Genomic DNA, 16,095 nt, shown 5'->3' on the forward strand with positions numbered 1-16,095 from the left:
ATACTAAAATTATGGATCATGAATGTATTATGATTACGAATGAAAAATGTATTCTCAACACAGCAATTTCTGATACTGATGTAAATACTGTGACTTCCAGAACCCCTTTGCCTAAACGGCGTCCAAAAAATCAAGCAAACGCCCCATAATACAATATTTATATGCTGATGACGTCCAAAAAAGAACGGCCCGACCATCTAAGCTAATCAAAAGTAATGTTGAAATCCCGCAATAAATTCGACAATTTACCCAAAGATGTTGCAGATAATAAAGAAAATGTTATGGAAACAGAAATTATTGATTGTCGCTCCAAAAATTAAGCCCATAATGGCTAAGCCTGATATCAAATGCTCAGAATTTCTGAAAAAAATTAGACAGAAAAGTGAATTAAACTTCGCGGGTAAGGTTTGAGGAGAATTCCTGAAAATCTTCCCTAAACGAGGAAGATGATCACAGAGGTATCAGTAATTATTTACACCAACTAAAAGTGGATCACTATCTCATCACAAAGAATTATGAACAGCCAGTAAAGGTAGTCGTAAGAGGTCTTCCGATAGATTGTCCCATTGATGACATTCACGATGAACTATTTAATTTAGGATTTAAAGTGAGGAAAATAACCCAAATGCACAGCTAAAGACTATGGCGTCCATGCCACTATTCCAAATACAACTAGAAATGTTCCAGGGGTAGAAAAAATTTATGGAATCAAATACTTGTTACTTTTCTGTGTAGGATTTGTCGAATATAAAGTGAATGGAAGTGTTGTGCAGTGTTATAACTGCCAGCACTTCGATCACAGTTCGGTTAATTGCAAACTCACAGCGCGTTGCGTCAAGTGTGCTGGCAATTATAAGACTTTTGAATACATAGCTAAGAGACTCGATGTAGTAAAGTGCTGCAATTTGGAAGGGAGACATACCACCAATTTCAGGAATTGTTCCAAGTTCCCTAAACCTAACAAAAAAATGCTAATCTTCACTCGAATAATGACAAAAATGTAATTACGAAATCCATAGAAACTAAATATTCTCGGTCACTAATGCATCTCTTATCCAAATATTACCCAAAACGGCAGCAAGGCTAATAGACAATCATCAAAACCAAGTAATTCTGATGTAAACAAAAGTAATAGCTAAAACTTTAACCTGAGTTTCCTGGGTGAAGTTTTCAAACTTCTTAAAGAAATAAGCAGTCTGTTCAAAGGATTCTCACTAACTAATACTGTTATGCCATACTTTGCCCGCTGTAAGAAGGCGCTGTATAATCTTGATAGTTTTTCTGTATCATAGTATATGTATAGTGAGTAGGAATAAATGTCTTGTCCTGAATGGCAGCGTTGATCTTTTAATGAGCGTGGAGTCCAATTTCTACCCCCCTTAACAAAAGAGGTGAAACTTTTTTTGGTGTCAGGAAGGGGAGTTAGGTGATAATGTGGTGGTAATAATGTGTATAATCAAATTTTGTGTGAAAAAATAATGCAGTGATATGGGAATATGTGTTGTGCGAAAACCGAAAGTGAAATTTATGGTTCCACTGTGTAGATTATGGTGAGTAGTTATTTCGGTTTGTTGAAATAATGTTTAGTGTTAAATTCTGTTTATTAGTGTTGTATATTGAGGTGTTCCTACTTCGTAATTTTAGTTGATAGTGTCTGTGTTGAGTTTGATGTATTCGTTTTTGTGGTCATTGTGTTCTAGTTGTCAATTCAGGGTTGTATTTTTCTTTGAATTAAGATGAGTCTAAAGTCGCTTAAGTAATTAAAAAAGACCAGTTGACGCTCGTGGCGGAGGAGTTGGGATTAGTAATTCCGAGCAGGGTGAAAATTGTTACTTTGAAAACTTTAAAAGAAAGTTCAGAAGTTTATGCAAATGATGCTGAATTTGTGCAAAATGTTATTGATAATATTCTAGAGGGAAAAAAATGCAATTTGAGAAACAAAAATCAGAAAACGAAATTAGGTTAAAGTTAGAGAAAATACAAATTGAAAACCAAAAATCAGAAAACGAAACTAGATTAGAGAAAATAAAACTTTCTCAGTTACAGGCGGAATTAGCTTTAGCTAACACTAGGAAAGACTTGCTACAAAATCCAAATGTTGAGACGGACACCTCAAATCGAAATATGGAAAATTTAATTAAAAGTGTAAAAACATTAACAATTTCTGTACCTACTAAAGCAGAATCCTTTAATCTCTTTTTCCAATCAATTGAAAGGGCGTTTAGGACAAAAAAGTAATTGAACACCTAAAAGCAGAAATCCTATTAAATATTTTTTAAGAGAAGGTCACTAATTTAACCTTCTAAAACCGGACCGAAATTCTCATAATATAGCTTTCAGACCGGAGCGATCCGAAACAGTTTTGCCCAATCTTTGACAATTTCCTAAAGAGAAAAGTCGTTAGTCCCCCTCCATAGATGCAGTAAAATTTACATGTTTGTCGGACGCTGTCCCATAGTTGATGGGTTGCTAGATTTGGGTTTTTTTCGATGGTTATTTTGCTTTCATTTAAATGAAGTTCTAAATAAATAATGCATAAATAAATATGCAGTACTGGATGCATATCCAGTGCACTATTTACTTAGAACAAAATGTATGCAATGTTTATATTTCACTCACTATTTCTGATCAATCTCGTAAATAATTTGTGAATTTTTTAACTCCGTTTTCACTTTTCATTTGCATTTCGTATTTTCGTATTAGAAATTAGAAAACGAGAACAAAATTTTACAAAATATAACAAATATGAACTAGCTTTGTAAGTCTGCAGGCTGGAATGCGATTTTTAATAACATATTTTCATTAACAAAATAATAGTAATGACTAATTTAATGAAATAATAATAATAATATTTATTCCATTAGATGATTAGAATGAGATTCAATACAATTAGATTTTGAGTTGAACTTACAGCAATAATAAAGTTTTACATGACAATAACTGAGATTTAAATCTGTTTTTTTTTCGATAATTTTGTTATTATAATATAAAAAAGAAAATCCGAGATACATTGGTTGCGTTTTATCACTTAACTTTAACAAATATTACATTGGACGATCAGGCAAAGGAGGTATATCTTTAACGAGAATTTTTCTTTGTAAAATTTTTCTTTTGTTTATGTTAGCAGAGAAAAAAAAATCTGTGACCTATACATGCAATCATCAAAAGTATTTTTCAGAACAGTTTTAAATGTTCATGAAGAATTAATTATACGTCAATTTCTTTTCATACGTAGAAATTTCGTCTAAAACCATCGTTATATTCAAATGTTGAAGTCTATTTCATTTTCAACAAATATTCTATTTGCATATAATATATTTTCTAATTTGTTTTAGAAAGAGTAATCTTTCACGTTTTCAAAAGAATAAGGACATACTGGGTGTTGACACTTACAATGTAGTAAATCTGTTTTTCATATTTCTTCCAGTAATGAAAACGATTACCCTGGAATATTTTCAAAGCAAAATTAAGAAAACCGTTTACGCCAAATTTTGCATAAAGTATCGTCTCGCGTATTTTTTTTATTTAAAGTGTGAAATTTTCTCTCTGAAAATATAAAAAGTCATGAATGGAGCAAAATTAATTCATGAGAAATAACTTTGAAATGCAATCATACCATCATAATATGAAATAGTGGAGAAAAGTCCAATACAGTTTATTTATTCACAAATAATCCCCTCATATGCGTAATTTATGTACTGTCGATTAAAAAATATAGGTTAGTAAATGAAACCGGTTATTTCAATATTTTTTCTTTATCAGTTTTTTTTAACGGGCCTTTCAGTAGAGCGGTAAAGGTGGCTGAACCCTTGTAGCTCGCTCGGGTTTGAATCCAGGCTAAAAGGGTGGATTCATGGTTTTTGTGTAACGTAAATGCAAGCCAGCTTCTCTTAGAAAGTCCTCCGCAAGGCATCCCTCCCCTTACACAGGTAATTGTTGTGTGCTTTGATGTAATTCAGTAAGCGAACAAAATTAATCCAATCAAACCCGAAGAACGGGTTGATTACATATGGAGTTTTCCACCAGGAACGTAAATGCGAGCAATTTTCTCTTAAAAAAGGTTTTTTACGAAAACATCCATCCTCTTAAGCAGATAGCCTTCGCGTGCTTTTCCGTAATCCAATCCTAATTCTCATACATTTAATAGTAAGTTGACACACACCTTATTACAGACAAAATAACAAGTTTTTTTAAAGATTTTTTTATTAACTTGTCTGAATTCCCTTTATCTCTTGAGGAGTATAAGAATTTCATCAAATAAAACTGGCCGAAATTTTATGAAATGTAACTGATGTTTTGATTCAATTTAGAAGTAACGGGAGCTTTACTGATATTTAAACACTTTTTGGCCGATCTCATCCTAAAAGAGGGTTTAAAGATAAATTGATTTTATTTAATTTACAATCAATGAAAATCATTGAATGAAATCATTGAATGAATGAAAATCACAAAAACTATTATGCATTCAATTGTCTCTTATTTATCTCCTGATAAATCAGACAAAATTGCCTATATAATAGAAGCACTTTGAAAGAGTTAACAGTTCTTAAGGGTTTTATGCACTCCAAAAAATGTCAAAATAAAATGTTATTATTCATAAGTATAAAAAGGAAGTAAATGATAAAAGCAGTTTTAGCTATTTTCTAGAAGGGCATTAAATCTAAAAAACTAATCTATTCTTATTTGCTATAATTAAAAAGCATTAAATATAGTAAGCTTAAACAGCGTGCAAAATCGCTGGCGTTTTAATCATAGCAAAAGTCAGTACTAAAAAATTAGAGATGACCTCTATTTGATTTTCAAGTATATTGGCGCGAAACAAAACCCGCGGTTTTTGCCAAAATATAGCCAAAGTGATAAGAAGAGGGAAATAATACGTAGCCAGCGGCTATTCTGAGCAGCGACAATGGACCACCCTGAGATCTACAGGTAGGCGATTCTCTAAAATAGGGAGGGAATGGGTGGTACAACAGTTGCATCAGAGCCGGCGTTAAGGAAGGTCATTTTCCTGGTACAACTGCTGTACCAGCCGGCTTCAGAAAGTTAATGGTATATGTGAAGGAAGATGTTAATAATTACGATAAACTAAAGTCCATGATTTTAAAGGAATTTAAGCCAACCTCTCAATAGTCAGTTGAGAAATGTAAAAGATTTTAAATCGTTATGTGATCTTATAGTTTCTGATAAAATATTCAGTGAACTTGATCGTGAATTAAAGAACCATATAGCAGTTAAACAGGGAGAGACATGGTTCGAACCCCAAACTTTAGGTCGTGAATGCGATATTTATTTGTCATTAAAAGGTAAAGAGAAACCAGAATCCCTTTTTGCAAAACCATTTACAGGTAACTACAATAAAAGAGGCGACGGAAATCATGTCAATAAACTTCGTAATTATAATTACAAAAATATTTCTAATGTTATGTATCTGGAGCAAAAAATCAAACATGTATTTTGTGTAAAACTAATCAAAACCATGCGTTACAAAATTGTCTTAATTTTAAAAGGCTTTCAGTAAATGAGCGTGTTGAAATTATTAAGCAAAATAACCTTTGTTTTAAATGGTTTTCTTTTTTCCGGAGTGTAATGCAAAAAAGTGTAGAGCCAGAAATTGTTTCTGTGGGAAAGCTCGTCATTCGATGATTCAGTTCTATGAACAAAATAAACCTCTTTCCAAAGTAGAAAACGGTGGTACCGAACAAACTCAATGCAATGCTTCAGTGTCAAGGTCAATACATAAATCATCTGTTCTGTTACTCACTTGCAGTGTATACGTTAGCTCTATTGATAAAACAAAATTCAATAAAATGATGCGCATATTATGCGATAATGGCTCCGAAAGAACTGGTGTACGAAGTCCCTTGCCAATTGCTTAAGATTAAAATAAATAAGAATTTAAAGGTTGTCAGTTTTTTCCTTTGGCTCAGCAAAGCCTACTGAGAAAATATATGAAGTAGTAGAACTAAAATTATGGAGTAGATAAAACCCTAATCAGAATTCAAATTGAAGCGCTAGTGGCCGATACTATTACAGCGGCGTCTGTTTCTGTTCCAAATGAAGAAGTACAAAATATTATGCACCCCGCGGATTAAGTCTTAGTCGACTGCTGCGACAGCGATATAAACATTGAGATATTAATTGAGGCAGATGTGTTTTGGCAAATTATTGAAGCCTCAGCTTTCGAAAAAATAAACCAGGAAATTACTTGCGTGCCAACGATTTTCGGGTTTGCTTTACAGAGAAGTTAAGAAGTTTACATGCCAAATGTTAAGATTGCAGTTTCAGCGAATTTTTGTGTAGCCGCTTCAGATGTTCAGATATTGTGGGAGCATGATGCTTTAGGAACTAAAGAGAAAGAGCAGCAAAAGTGAGTGAGTGAGTGAGTGAATGATTATGGCGCAAAAACCAGAGATGATTATGACGCGCCAAACAAAAGATGAGATGATTACAATTGATGACATTAAAATTCAATAAATAAAAACAAGTAGATAAATGTACCAAATCCAGTGGATGAAGTCATATAAACACAAGTTAAAAGCACATATTAAAATTCAAGACACAGTCTTCAAAACAAATTACATTTCGTAATAAAAGCCAATCTCTTTTAAATAATAAAATAAATTAGAATTGACCTCTCTTCCGATTAAACGGTCGAGAGATAAGTCACAGCTATTAAAATATTTCTGGCGAAAACTATTAAAACATGTACACTCAATTAAAATATGACGAACAGATAAACAAACATTACAATTAAAACAAACAGGCTCATTTTCAGCTTTGAGAAGATAGTTATGTGTGACTCTAGTGTGACCAATTCTGAGGCGAGTCAAAAGAACGTCCTCCTTACGATTTCCAACAAAATCCCAATGCTCAATTCTAGGTTTGACATTTCTCAACTTGTTGTGATGCTGAACATCCCAAAATTGCTGCCATTTTTTCCGGACCCTTCCCTTGATGACACTGCAGATATCTCTAAAAGGGATAAGGCGACTGGACAGTTCAACAGCAGATTTGGCTGCGATATCTGCAAGCTCATCTCCCTTTATTCCAGCATGTCCAGGAACCCAGCAGTACAGGACTTCATAACCTCGAATCGTTAAATTTATATGAATTTTGAGAACATCGACTACCACAGGATTCTGAGTGTTGGGAAAAGCTTCCAAAGATTTCAGAGCACTATACGAGTCTGTATAAACTACGAACTTTTTGTGGCAGAGCTTCGAGATGTACAAAAGACCATAATAAATTGCAGTTAATTCAGATGTTATGACTGAGCAAGCATGGTGCAGGCATCTGCCCTCAATGTAATCTTCAAATATAAAAGCCATTCCGACATGATCATTTGACTTTAATCCATCTGTGTAAATCGGATAATAACTGCTATATTTCTGCCTGTGCTCAGCAAAGAGTTGTCTGTAAACGATCTCGTTAGTGCTCGCCTTCACGTGATGTTTGAAAACATCAAGAAGCTGAATCCGTGAATTTTCCCAAGGTGGAATTTTGAAATTTTGTACTGCTTGGGGGCGCATATCAGAGAGGGAATGTTCCTCAATGACAGGGCGAACTCTTAAAGGAAAGGTAGGAACGCAGGATGGACGCGTTTCAAATAAAACGTTACACGCATCATCGAGTAAGCACAGCTTATAGGGATGTTCAGGTTGGGATAGAATATTAAAATATTGCAATAGGGACATTTGCTCACGCCTCAGATAAAGTGACGGTTCGTTACAGTCAACGTACAGGCTCTGGACGGGAGCGGTCCTGAAAGCTCCTGAACAAATGCGCAGAGCTTGATGGTGAACAGGATCCAGTTTTAACAAAACTGATGGCCGAGCGGATCCATAAACAACTGAGCCATAGTCCAGTTTAGAGCGGACGAGCGCTCTGTATATGCGAAGCATGGAGCAACGCTCTGCACCCCAGGAGGTGTTCGCCAACACTTTTAAAATATTTAGTGTTTTTAGACACTTCTTTCTCAGGTTTAAAACATGAGAAAGGAAAGTCAATTTTCGGTCGAACGTCACTCCTAAAAATTTTACTTCGGGCGTAACTGGAATTATTGTACCATTCAGATATAACTCAGGCTCAGGATGGAGACCACGCTTCCTACAAAAGTGAACACACACAGTTTTCTGTTTGGAAAAAGTAAATCCCTGTTTGTTTGACCATTCTTGGATCTTATTCAGAGCCATCTGCAATTGCCTCTGTACGTACCTCATGTCTGCTCCTCGACAGCTAATCTGCAGATCATCAACATATAGAGATCCCAAGATGGTGGGAGGAAGTTCTTTTAGTACAGAGTTTATTTTTAAACTAAACAGGGTTACACTGAGCACACAGCCTTGAGGCACACCCTCTTCCTGTTCAAAAACATCCTAAAAAACAGAGCTAATTCTTACTTGAAAAGTTCTAGTGTTCAAGAAATTTTGAATGAAAATTGGTAGGTTGCCGCGCAAGCCACTTTCGCGAAGATCCCGGAGTATACCGTATCTCCATGCCTTATCATAAGCTTTTTCAATGTCGAAGAATATGGAGACAAGGTGGCTTCTTCTTACAAATGCTTTTCGAATAGATGTCTCTAAGAGGAACATGTTATCTACAGTTGTTCTTCCCTTTCGAAAACCGCTCTGATAAGGCGATATAATATCATTCTTTTCCAAGAAGTAGACTAGGCGGCTGTTTACCATCTTTTCAAACAGTTTGCATACGCAACTCGTAAGGGCAATTGGCCGATAGTTCGATGGATTCCTTGGATCTTTCCCTGGCTTAGCAATAGGAATTACAACAGCTCTCCTCCACGCACTGGGAAAAATACGCTCCTTCCACACTCTATTGTAAAGAGTGAGGAGGGCAGTCAGTGACTTATAGGACAGATGTTTTAGCATTTCGTAATTCACGCCATCAAGACCCGGAGAAGACCTATGTGTCTGCAATAAAGCTCTCTTTAATTCCAGCATAGTAAATGCTCTATTGTAAGGCTCAGATTTGGACGAGTTGAATGAAATGGGATTTATTTCGGAGTGCTGCTTGATAGAGAGAAATGCAGGTGAATAGTTTCTGCTGGAAGAAACGGCAGCAAATGTCTCACCGATAGTATTCGCAATTTCGTCTATGGAGCTGATCACTCGGCCATCTTTTTTCAAAAAGGAAAGTGAGTGGTCTTTATATATTCCGCATGCTTTTCGAACTCTTTCCCAAACCCGCTTACTAGGCGTAGAGGATGTAATTGATGATACATAGGAAATCCAAGAATTCCTTTGGCTCTGCCTCCTTACTTTTCGTGCGTTTCCTTTGGCTCTTTTAAATGCAATGAGGTTTAGCAGAGTAGGATATCTACGAAAAATACCCCATGCTTTTTTCTGTTTTTACAGTGCTTCATGACAGTCGCGATTCCACCATGGTTTTGTATATTTAAACATTTTTCCTGATGTTCTAGGAATCGAAAGCATAGCTGCCTGAATAATAGTATTAGTAACAGCTTCCACAGCGTCATCGATATTCACATCTTTTACCATTTCCTCTATGAGCTCTGCGGAGGAAGAGAAGAGTTCCCAGTCTGCCCTGTCCAGTATAAACCGAGGGAGTCTCGACATGGGGTTTGCTCCTCTTCGTGCAAGAGATACAAAAATGGGATAATGATCGCTGTTGTACAGTTCATTTCCGACACTAAAAGTGCAAAATGGCAACAGAGATGGTGAACAGATGGCAAGGTCGAGAGCGTGGAATGTCCTTGAAGGCTCATGGAAGTAAGTATTCTGCCCATTATTCAGGAGACAAAGGCTATGATCTTCGATCATCTGCTCAATTTGTCTTCCACGGCAATTTGTATCTTTACTACCCCAGAGCGGACTATGGCCGTTAAAATCTCCTATTATTATGAAAGGCTCAGGCAGCTGCTCTAAAAGATCATTTAAATCTTTCTGATCAATGTGCTCATTTGGAGGCAAATACAAAGAAACAAATGAAACAACAATATCAAAATTTATTTGAGTAGCGACAACTTGGAGGGATGTCGTCAAAGAAAGAGCATTTGAGGGATAATCCAGTGAGGAGAGGATACCTACACCTCCACTGGCGCGTTCACCTGCAAAATTATCCTTCCTGACGAAAGAAAACCTCCGAAGTTTTGCCTGTTGTTCTGGTTTTAGATTTGTTTCCTGTATTGCGAAGCATACAGGATGATACACATTAATTATAGATTTGATGTCTAGCAAATTTCGGTGGAAACCGCGACAGTTCCATGACACGAGGGTGGCCATTATGAATGGTTTTTGTTTTTCCTGTGCTGTTCTTTTGTTTTTCGTGGAAGTAGATGCCTGGCAACTTCCATACCCTCTTCCACTTCCATAAAGTCTGAATCCGCAGATTCAGAAATCATCTCATCAAGAGAACTATTGCTGCGACTTCTATTTTTATTTGATTTTTTTTGTGTGGCAATTTTGGGCTTACTTTGAATAACTGTTTCTTTTTTTGTACTATATGGGTTGCATTTTCTTTTTTCTTGTTGGATGTAGACCGTTGGGTTTTATTTAGTAGGGTCTGTGTGCCTATTGAAGTTTGGGTGCCAACTGTACGAGATGATTTAACAGCACTGGCGTATGATGTATTTGGTCGAAACTGTGTGCTCTGGACTAGTCTTCTGGTTTCGGCGTAAGAGATGTTCTTTGTAACTTTTGTAGTCTGGATTTCTTTTTCTGATTTCCACTTTGGGCACAAGCGAGAAAATGCTGGGTGGTCACCCTTGCAATTTATACACAAAGGCGCAGCGGTACAATTTTCAGAATCGTGGCCTACCTGTAAGCATCGGGCGCATGTAAGGTTGCCACGACAAGACGTCTTAGAATGGCCGAAACGCTGGCATTGGAAACATCGCATAGGGTTTGGAATATAAGGTCTTACAGGAATATTTAGATATCCGGCCTTAATATTCTTAGGCAGATCAGGCGTGTTGAAGGTAAGGATCACGTGTTTCGTGTCTATCAACTTACCTTCCTTATGCATCTTGATCCGCCTTACACCGCAGACATTTTGTTCGGAGAGCTCAGAAGCGATCTCTTCTTCAGAAACATACAGAAGGTCGAATTCTGAGATTACACCCCGACAATAGTTGAGTGACTTATGTGGTGTTACAGTGACATTCGCTTGCCCAAGTTTAGTTATCTGAAGTAAAGAAGCAGACTGGGTGGCTGAGGTTGTATCAATAAGCAAGTCTCCGGATCGGAGACGCTTTATATTTCTCGGCTCACCAATACAGGACTGGATGTATTTGTTTATTACGAAAGGAGACATCTTATGCATTTCGCCAGAAGGACTAGAGATTACTAGGAAACGGGGACTATTGTTATGATTTCTTTTATTTGCATCTGTCCGTAATTTTTTTGCAGAATTTTCAGAACTAGCTTGAGCGACAGGTTGAGTGACTGGTTTAGTAGGAGACGTTTCAGAACTAGGTTGAATGATTGGTTTATTAGTAGATGTTTCTGAACTAGGTTGAGTGACTGGTTTAGTAAGAGATGTTTCAGAACTAGGTTGAATGATTGGTTTAGTAGTAGACGTTTCAGAACTAGGTTGAGAGACTGGAGTGACTTCAAAATCTTTTAATAAAAAAATATGTGAATTTGCCATCTTGAATAGAGAAAAGATTCGGGTCCGACGGCCCCGCCCACCACGGAGCCCAACAAGGGAACACAGATTCCTGTGTTAGGGCTAGCCGGACCTATACGCAAACTGAAGCCCCACAGTCGGCTTTCCCGAAAGCAGGTACTCCCGAGAGCTTGACCCCAAGCCACTGACACAAGAACTAGTGACCAGCCGATTGACACCCGTGAGGACGACTAAGGTGCCTCCCGTTTAGCTGAAGCAGAGGCCAAAGTAGTGTGTTGGGGACAGTACCTCGTCCCTCAACTACCAGGACCCTCCTTTCCAGCGACACGGGTCTCCACGCACGGCAAACACGTGGGCAGTTTTCTCGCCACTCGAGAACTAGAGACAAGGTCTGTTCCAGTCTCTCGTGACGAGCCTCAAACTCCGTAGAGAGAAACCAGGAGGGAGAAGGGAAGGGAAAAAGTACCAGCCAAGACGAGAGGAGACGGAAAAGAGAAATAGATCACTGGGGCTCCAGGATCGTGACACCCGTCTCACCAAGAAGATGATCCCCTGAAGGGCTAGGATACCTCGGGATTGCCACACCCGTACTCACAGAAGTGAGCCCCCTGAGGGGGAGCAGCAAAAGTGAGTTAAATGTAGTTGATAAAGCGTTGATAGATGAATTTGTGAAAAATTTTAAATTTGTGAATGAGAAATATGAAACTGATTTATTATGGAAGTTTAGTTACGATGAATTAGGATATAATTCTTTTTTAGCTAAAAAGAGGTTTGATGAGTTAGGAAAGGATTTTTCTAAAAATGATTGGGTTGCTAATGAGTATAGGGATATAATAAATGACCAAAAATAAAATGGAGTTATTGAGGAATGTGAGAGAGATGAGCACGAGTACTTTATGCCTCATAGGCAGCTGTTAGGGAAGTTAAAGAAACAACCAAAGTTCGTATAGTCTTTAAATGTAGTTCAAAATCTAAAGGTAATCTTTCTTTAAACGATTGTTTGGAAATTGGCCCAAATTTATATCCAAATATTCTTGATTCTAAAATTTCGTAGTTACAAAATAGCGTTTAATGGTGATATAGAGAAGGCTTTCTTAATGATAAAAATTTCTGAAGCAGATAGAAAATTCTTAAAATTTCTTTGGTATTCAGATAACCCTAGTGAAGAATATAAAATTATGAGAATGAAAAGACTTCCCTTTGGATGTAAGAGTTCGCCTTTTATTTTGAGTGCTACGATAAAGTATCATATACAAAATATGAGAAAAGTAAACCGAAGTCATTTGAAATATTAAAGTCATCGCTTTACGTAGGCCATTTGTATTATGGTGGAGACACAGTGAGAGAATTATTTGAGCTGTCGACGGATGCTGTATCAGTATTAAAGAGTAGTGAATTTAATTTGAGGAAACTGAGGTCGAAGAGTAGAGAATTAGAAAAATTGTGGACAGAAATTGGACTTAGTGACAGTGAGATAGTGGGAGTTCAACAGCTGAAATTCCTAGGGTTGTATTGGAATCCTGATAGAAATGAGCTTTTGTTGGAGGTGAAGGGTTTGGTGGATTCGTGGAAAACGTTGCGACGCACTAAAAGATGTATTTTACAGACAGCTGGAAGAATCTTTGATCCTATTGGTTTGATTGCGCCGTTTGTGATACGTATAAAGTTATTGTTACAGGAAATTTGGGAGAGAGCGTGTGATTGCGACGAAGAATTGCCAGAAGACTTGCAGCAAAAGTGGATAACGGGGTGTAACAAAAGAAAAATTAATAGACGTTACTATTCCGAGATATTATTTTCTGGATTGTGAGAATGAGCAATCGGAAGTACATGTGTTTTGCGATGCTTCACCAAGTGCTTAAGGAGCTGTTGTATATTTTAGGTATTGTGAGAATAATGGGAATTACAGAGCATCTTTTATAATGTCGAAAAGTAGAGTGTCAGAGTTGAAGAAACTAACGCGGCCACGGTTGGAGCTAATAGCCATGGTATTAGGTGCTAGAGTGGAAAATTACCTCAAGAGTGTTTTCAGGGATAAAATTGGAAGAATAGTGTTTTGGAGGGATTATTGTATTACGTTGCATTGTGTGAAGGGAAGTGCGAGGAGATGAAAACAGTTCGTTGCCAACCGGGTTGTGGAAATTCAGGAAAGACAGAGTCCAAGTGATTGGTACTATTGTCCGTCTGATGATAATCCCGTAAATTTGCTTACTAAAAGAATTTCGGCTGAGAAGTTGGCACTTAATGAAAAATGGTGGTCACGTCCAATTTGGCTTCGGAAAAGTTTTGAGAGTTGGCCTAAACAGTGGGTTAGAGGGTTACCAAGTGTAGACAGTGCGGAAATACAAAGAGAGCAAGGAAAAAATTCTGTCAAATGTTTTGCAATTCAGTTGCAATTAGTTAAGCAGCTTTGGAACAAATTTTCAGTTTGGAATAAGTTGCAGAGAATTGTTGCTTGGTGTTTAAGGTTTATAAGAAATGTGAGGGCAATAGGATTTTTTACTCCTTTCTTAGAAACAAGTGAACTAAAGAAGCGCATGATATTATAATCAACGTAGTCAAAAGAACTGTGTATAAAAAGGAAATAACTACTTTAGAGAAAGCGAGAGTGTTAAAGAAAATTTCTTTAATATCTCTAAATCCGTTTTTAGAGAAAAGTGGCATACTACGTGTAGGAGTATGTTTAAGAAATGTCAGCTTACCAGACTCTGTGAAACATCAAATAAAATTACCTAAGAATCACCCTGTTACAAAATTTTTAGTGACATTTTATCACCTTAATTATATGCATGGAGGAGTACAATTAGTTCACTCTGCGGTGAAACAAAAGTATTGGATTATAGGAGTACAATACGCAGAGAAATAAGAAAGTGCATTATCTGTGCCAGATTTTTCTCTGAGTTTTCTAAACAAATGATGGCTGACTTACCTTCTGCGAGAATGAATTCTGGAAGACCATTTCTTAGATCAGGAATTGACTTTTTGGGACGATAAGCCCTAGACGACGTGGTAGAGGAGTTAAGCCACTGAAAATTTACGTGTGCGTGTTTATATGCTTTGCAACGAAAGCTGTACATTTAGAACTTGTTAGTGATCTTAGTGCTCAGGCATGTATTGCAGCTCTGAAATGATTCATAGGACGACGAGAAAAGCCAGGTGAAAGATTCAGTGATTGTGGAACGAACTTTATCAGTGCAAAGAATTACTTAAAAACGTGTACGATGGAGGCACTTGGTACTTACTTGACCAACAAAGGCGTTAAATGGACAATGAATGCTCCATCAGGCCCTCATTTTGGAGACCTACGAGAGGCTGCCATTAAATCCATGAAGTTTCACATGAGACATGTTATAGGATCGTAGATCCTCTCACAAGAAGAATTTTCAACTTGTCTAGTAGAGGTTGAAGCCATACTTAACTCCCGTCCTTTAGTGGCTGCTTCTGAGGAGCCAAATGATTTTTCTGTCATTACACCTGGTCACTCTATTATCGGTCCCGAGTTAAAAAGTGTTCCTGAGCCTGATGTAACAAATGAGAAAATTCCCATTCGTGAACGGTGAAAATTAGTCATACAAATTTCCCAATCGTTTTGGAAATCGTGGTCAAAAGACTACTTAATTCAGTTGCAAGTGCGCAGCAAGTGGAAATTTCCCAGTGCCGATTTACGTGTGAATGACTTGGTGCTAATCAAGGATGTGAGAACTTGCCGCCAATTAAGTGGAAGATGGCAAAAGTAATTTGCACTTACAAGGGAACTGACCAGAGTACGGTCAGTCAATTTGAAAACTGCGTCGTGTGAAATGAAAAGACCAATACATAAACTGGTCAGACTTCCTACAAATGACTGGTTGATTTATTTCTTTCCATGTTTTACAATTATATTTACAGTTGGTTTAATTTTTATGTGTTGCATTATCTTTCAGTTTATATTTCTAGTTGAGCTGATGACGGGGTCATGGGGGCCCAATGTATTACGCCACACTTTGCCCGCCGTAAGAGGGCGCTGTATAATCGTGCTAGATTTTCTCTATATGTATAGTGAGTAGGAATAAATGTCTTGTCTTGAATGGCGGCGTCGATCTTTTAATTTTATCGGCGTGGAGTCGTTTCCATCCCCCCTTCACAAAAGAGGTGAACAAATATAATTATGAAAATTTCTGCCAAAATGCCAGAGATTCGATCAACGGAAAACTCAATCGACAAACTTTTCCTATTATTTAACCTATTTCAAGAAATATTTATGCAAAATAATGCCAGCGTATAATATTTCGTATACATAAGAATTACAAACTTATTATACCTATACTTTAAAAAAATATGTATTATATATCCCGTTAGCATTATTATGAATGTATCTTGACAAATAGCCTATTATATTCTCGGCTGGTCGTAAATTTATTTCCCATCTTAAAAGTACAGTTATATTACCAGTGTCTTTATCTAAATTATTCATTTAATTAACTTAATTAATTCCCAACTTTTATCTCATCG

Source organism: Stegodyphus dumicola, chromosome 11 (assembly GCF_044657685.1).
Source record: "Stegodyphus dumicola isolate Sdum_Otavi_A_Nest chromosome 11, ASM4465768v1".
In the NCBI taxonomy this organism is placed as follows: Eukaryota; Metazoa; Arthropoda; class Arachnida; order Araneae; family Eresidae; genus Stegodyphus; species Stegodyphus dumicola.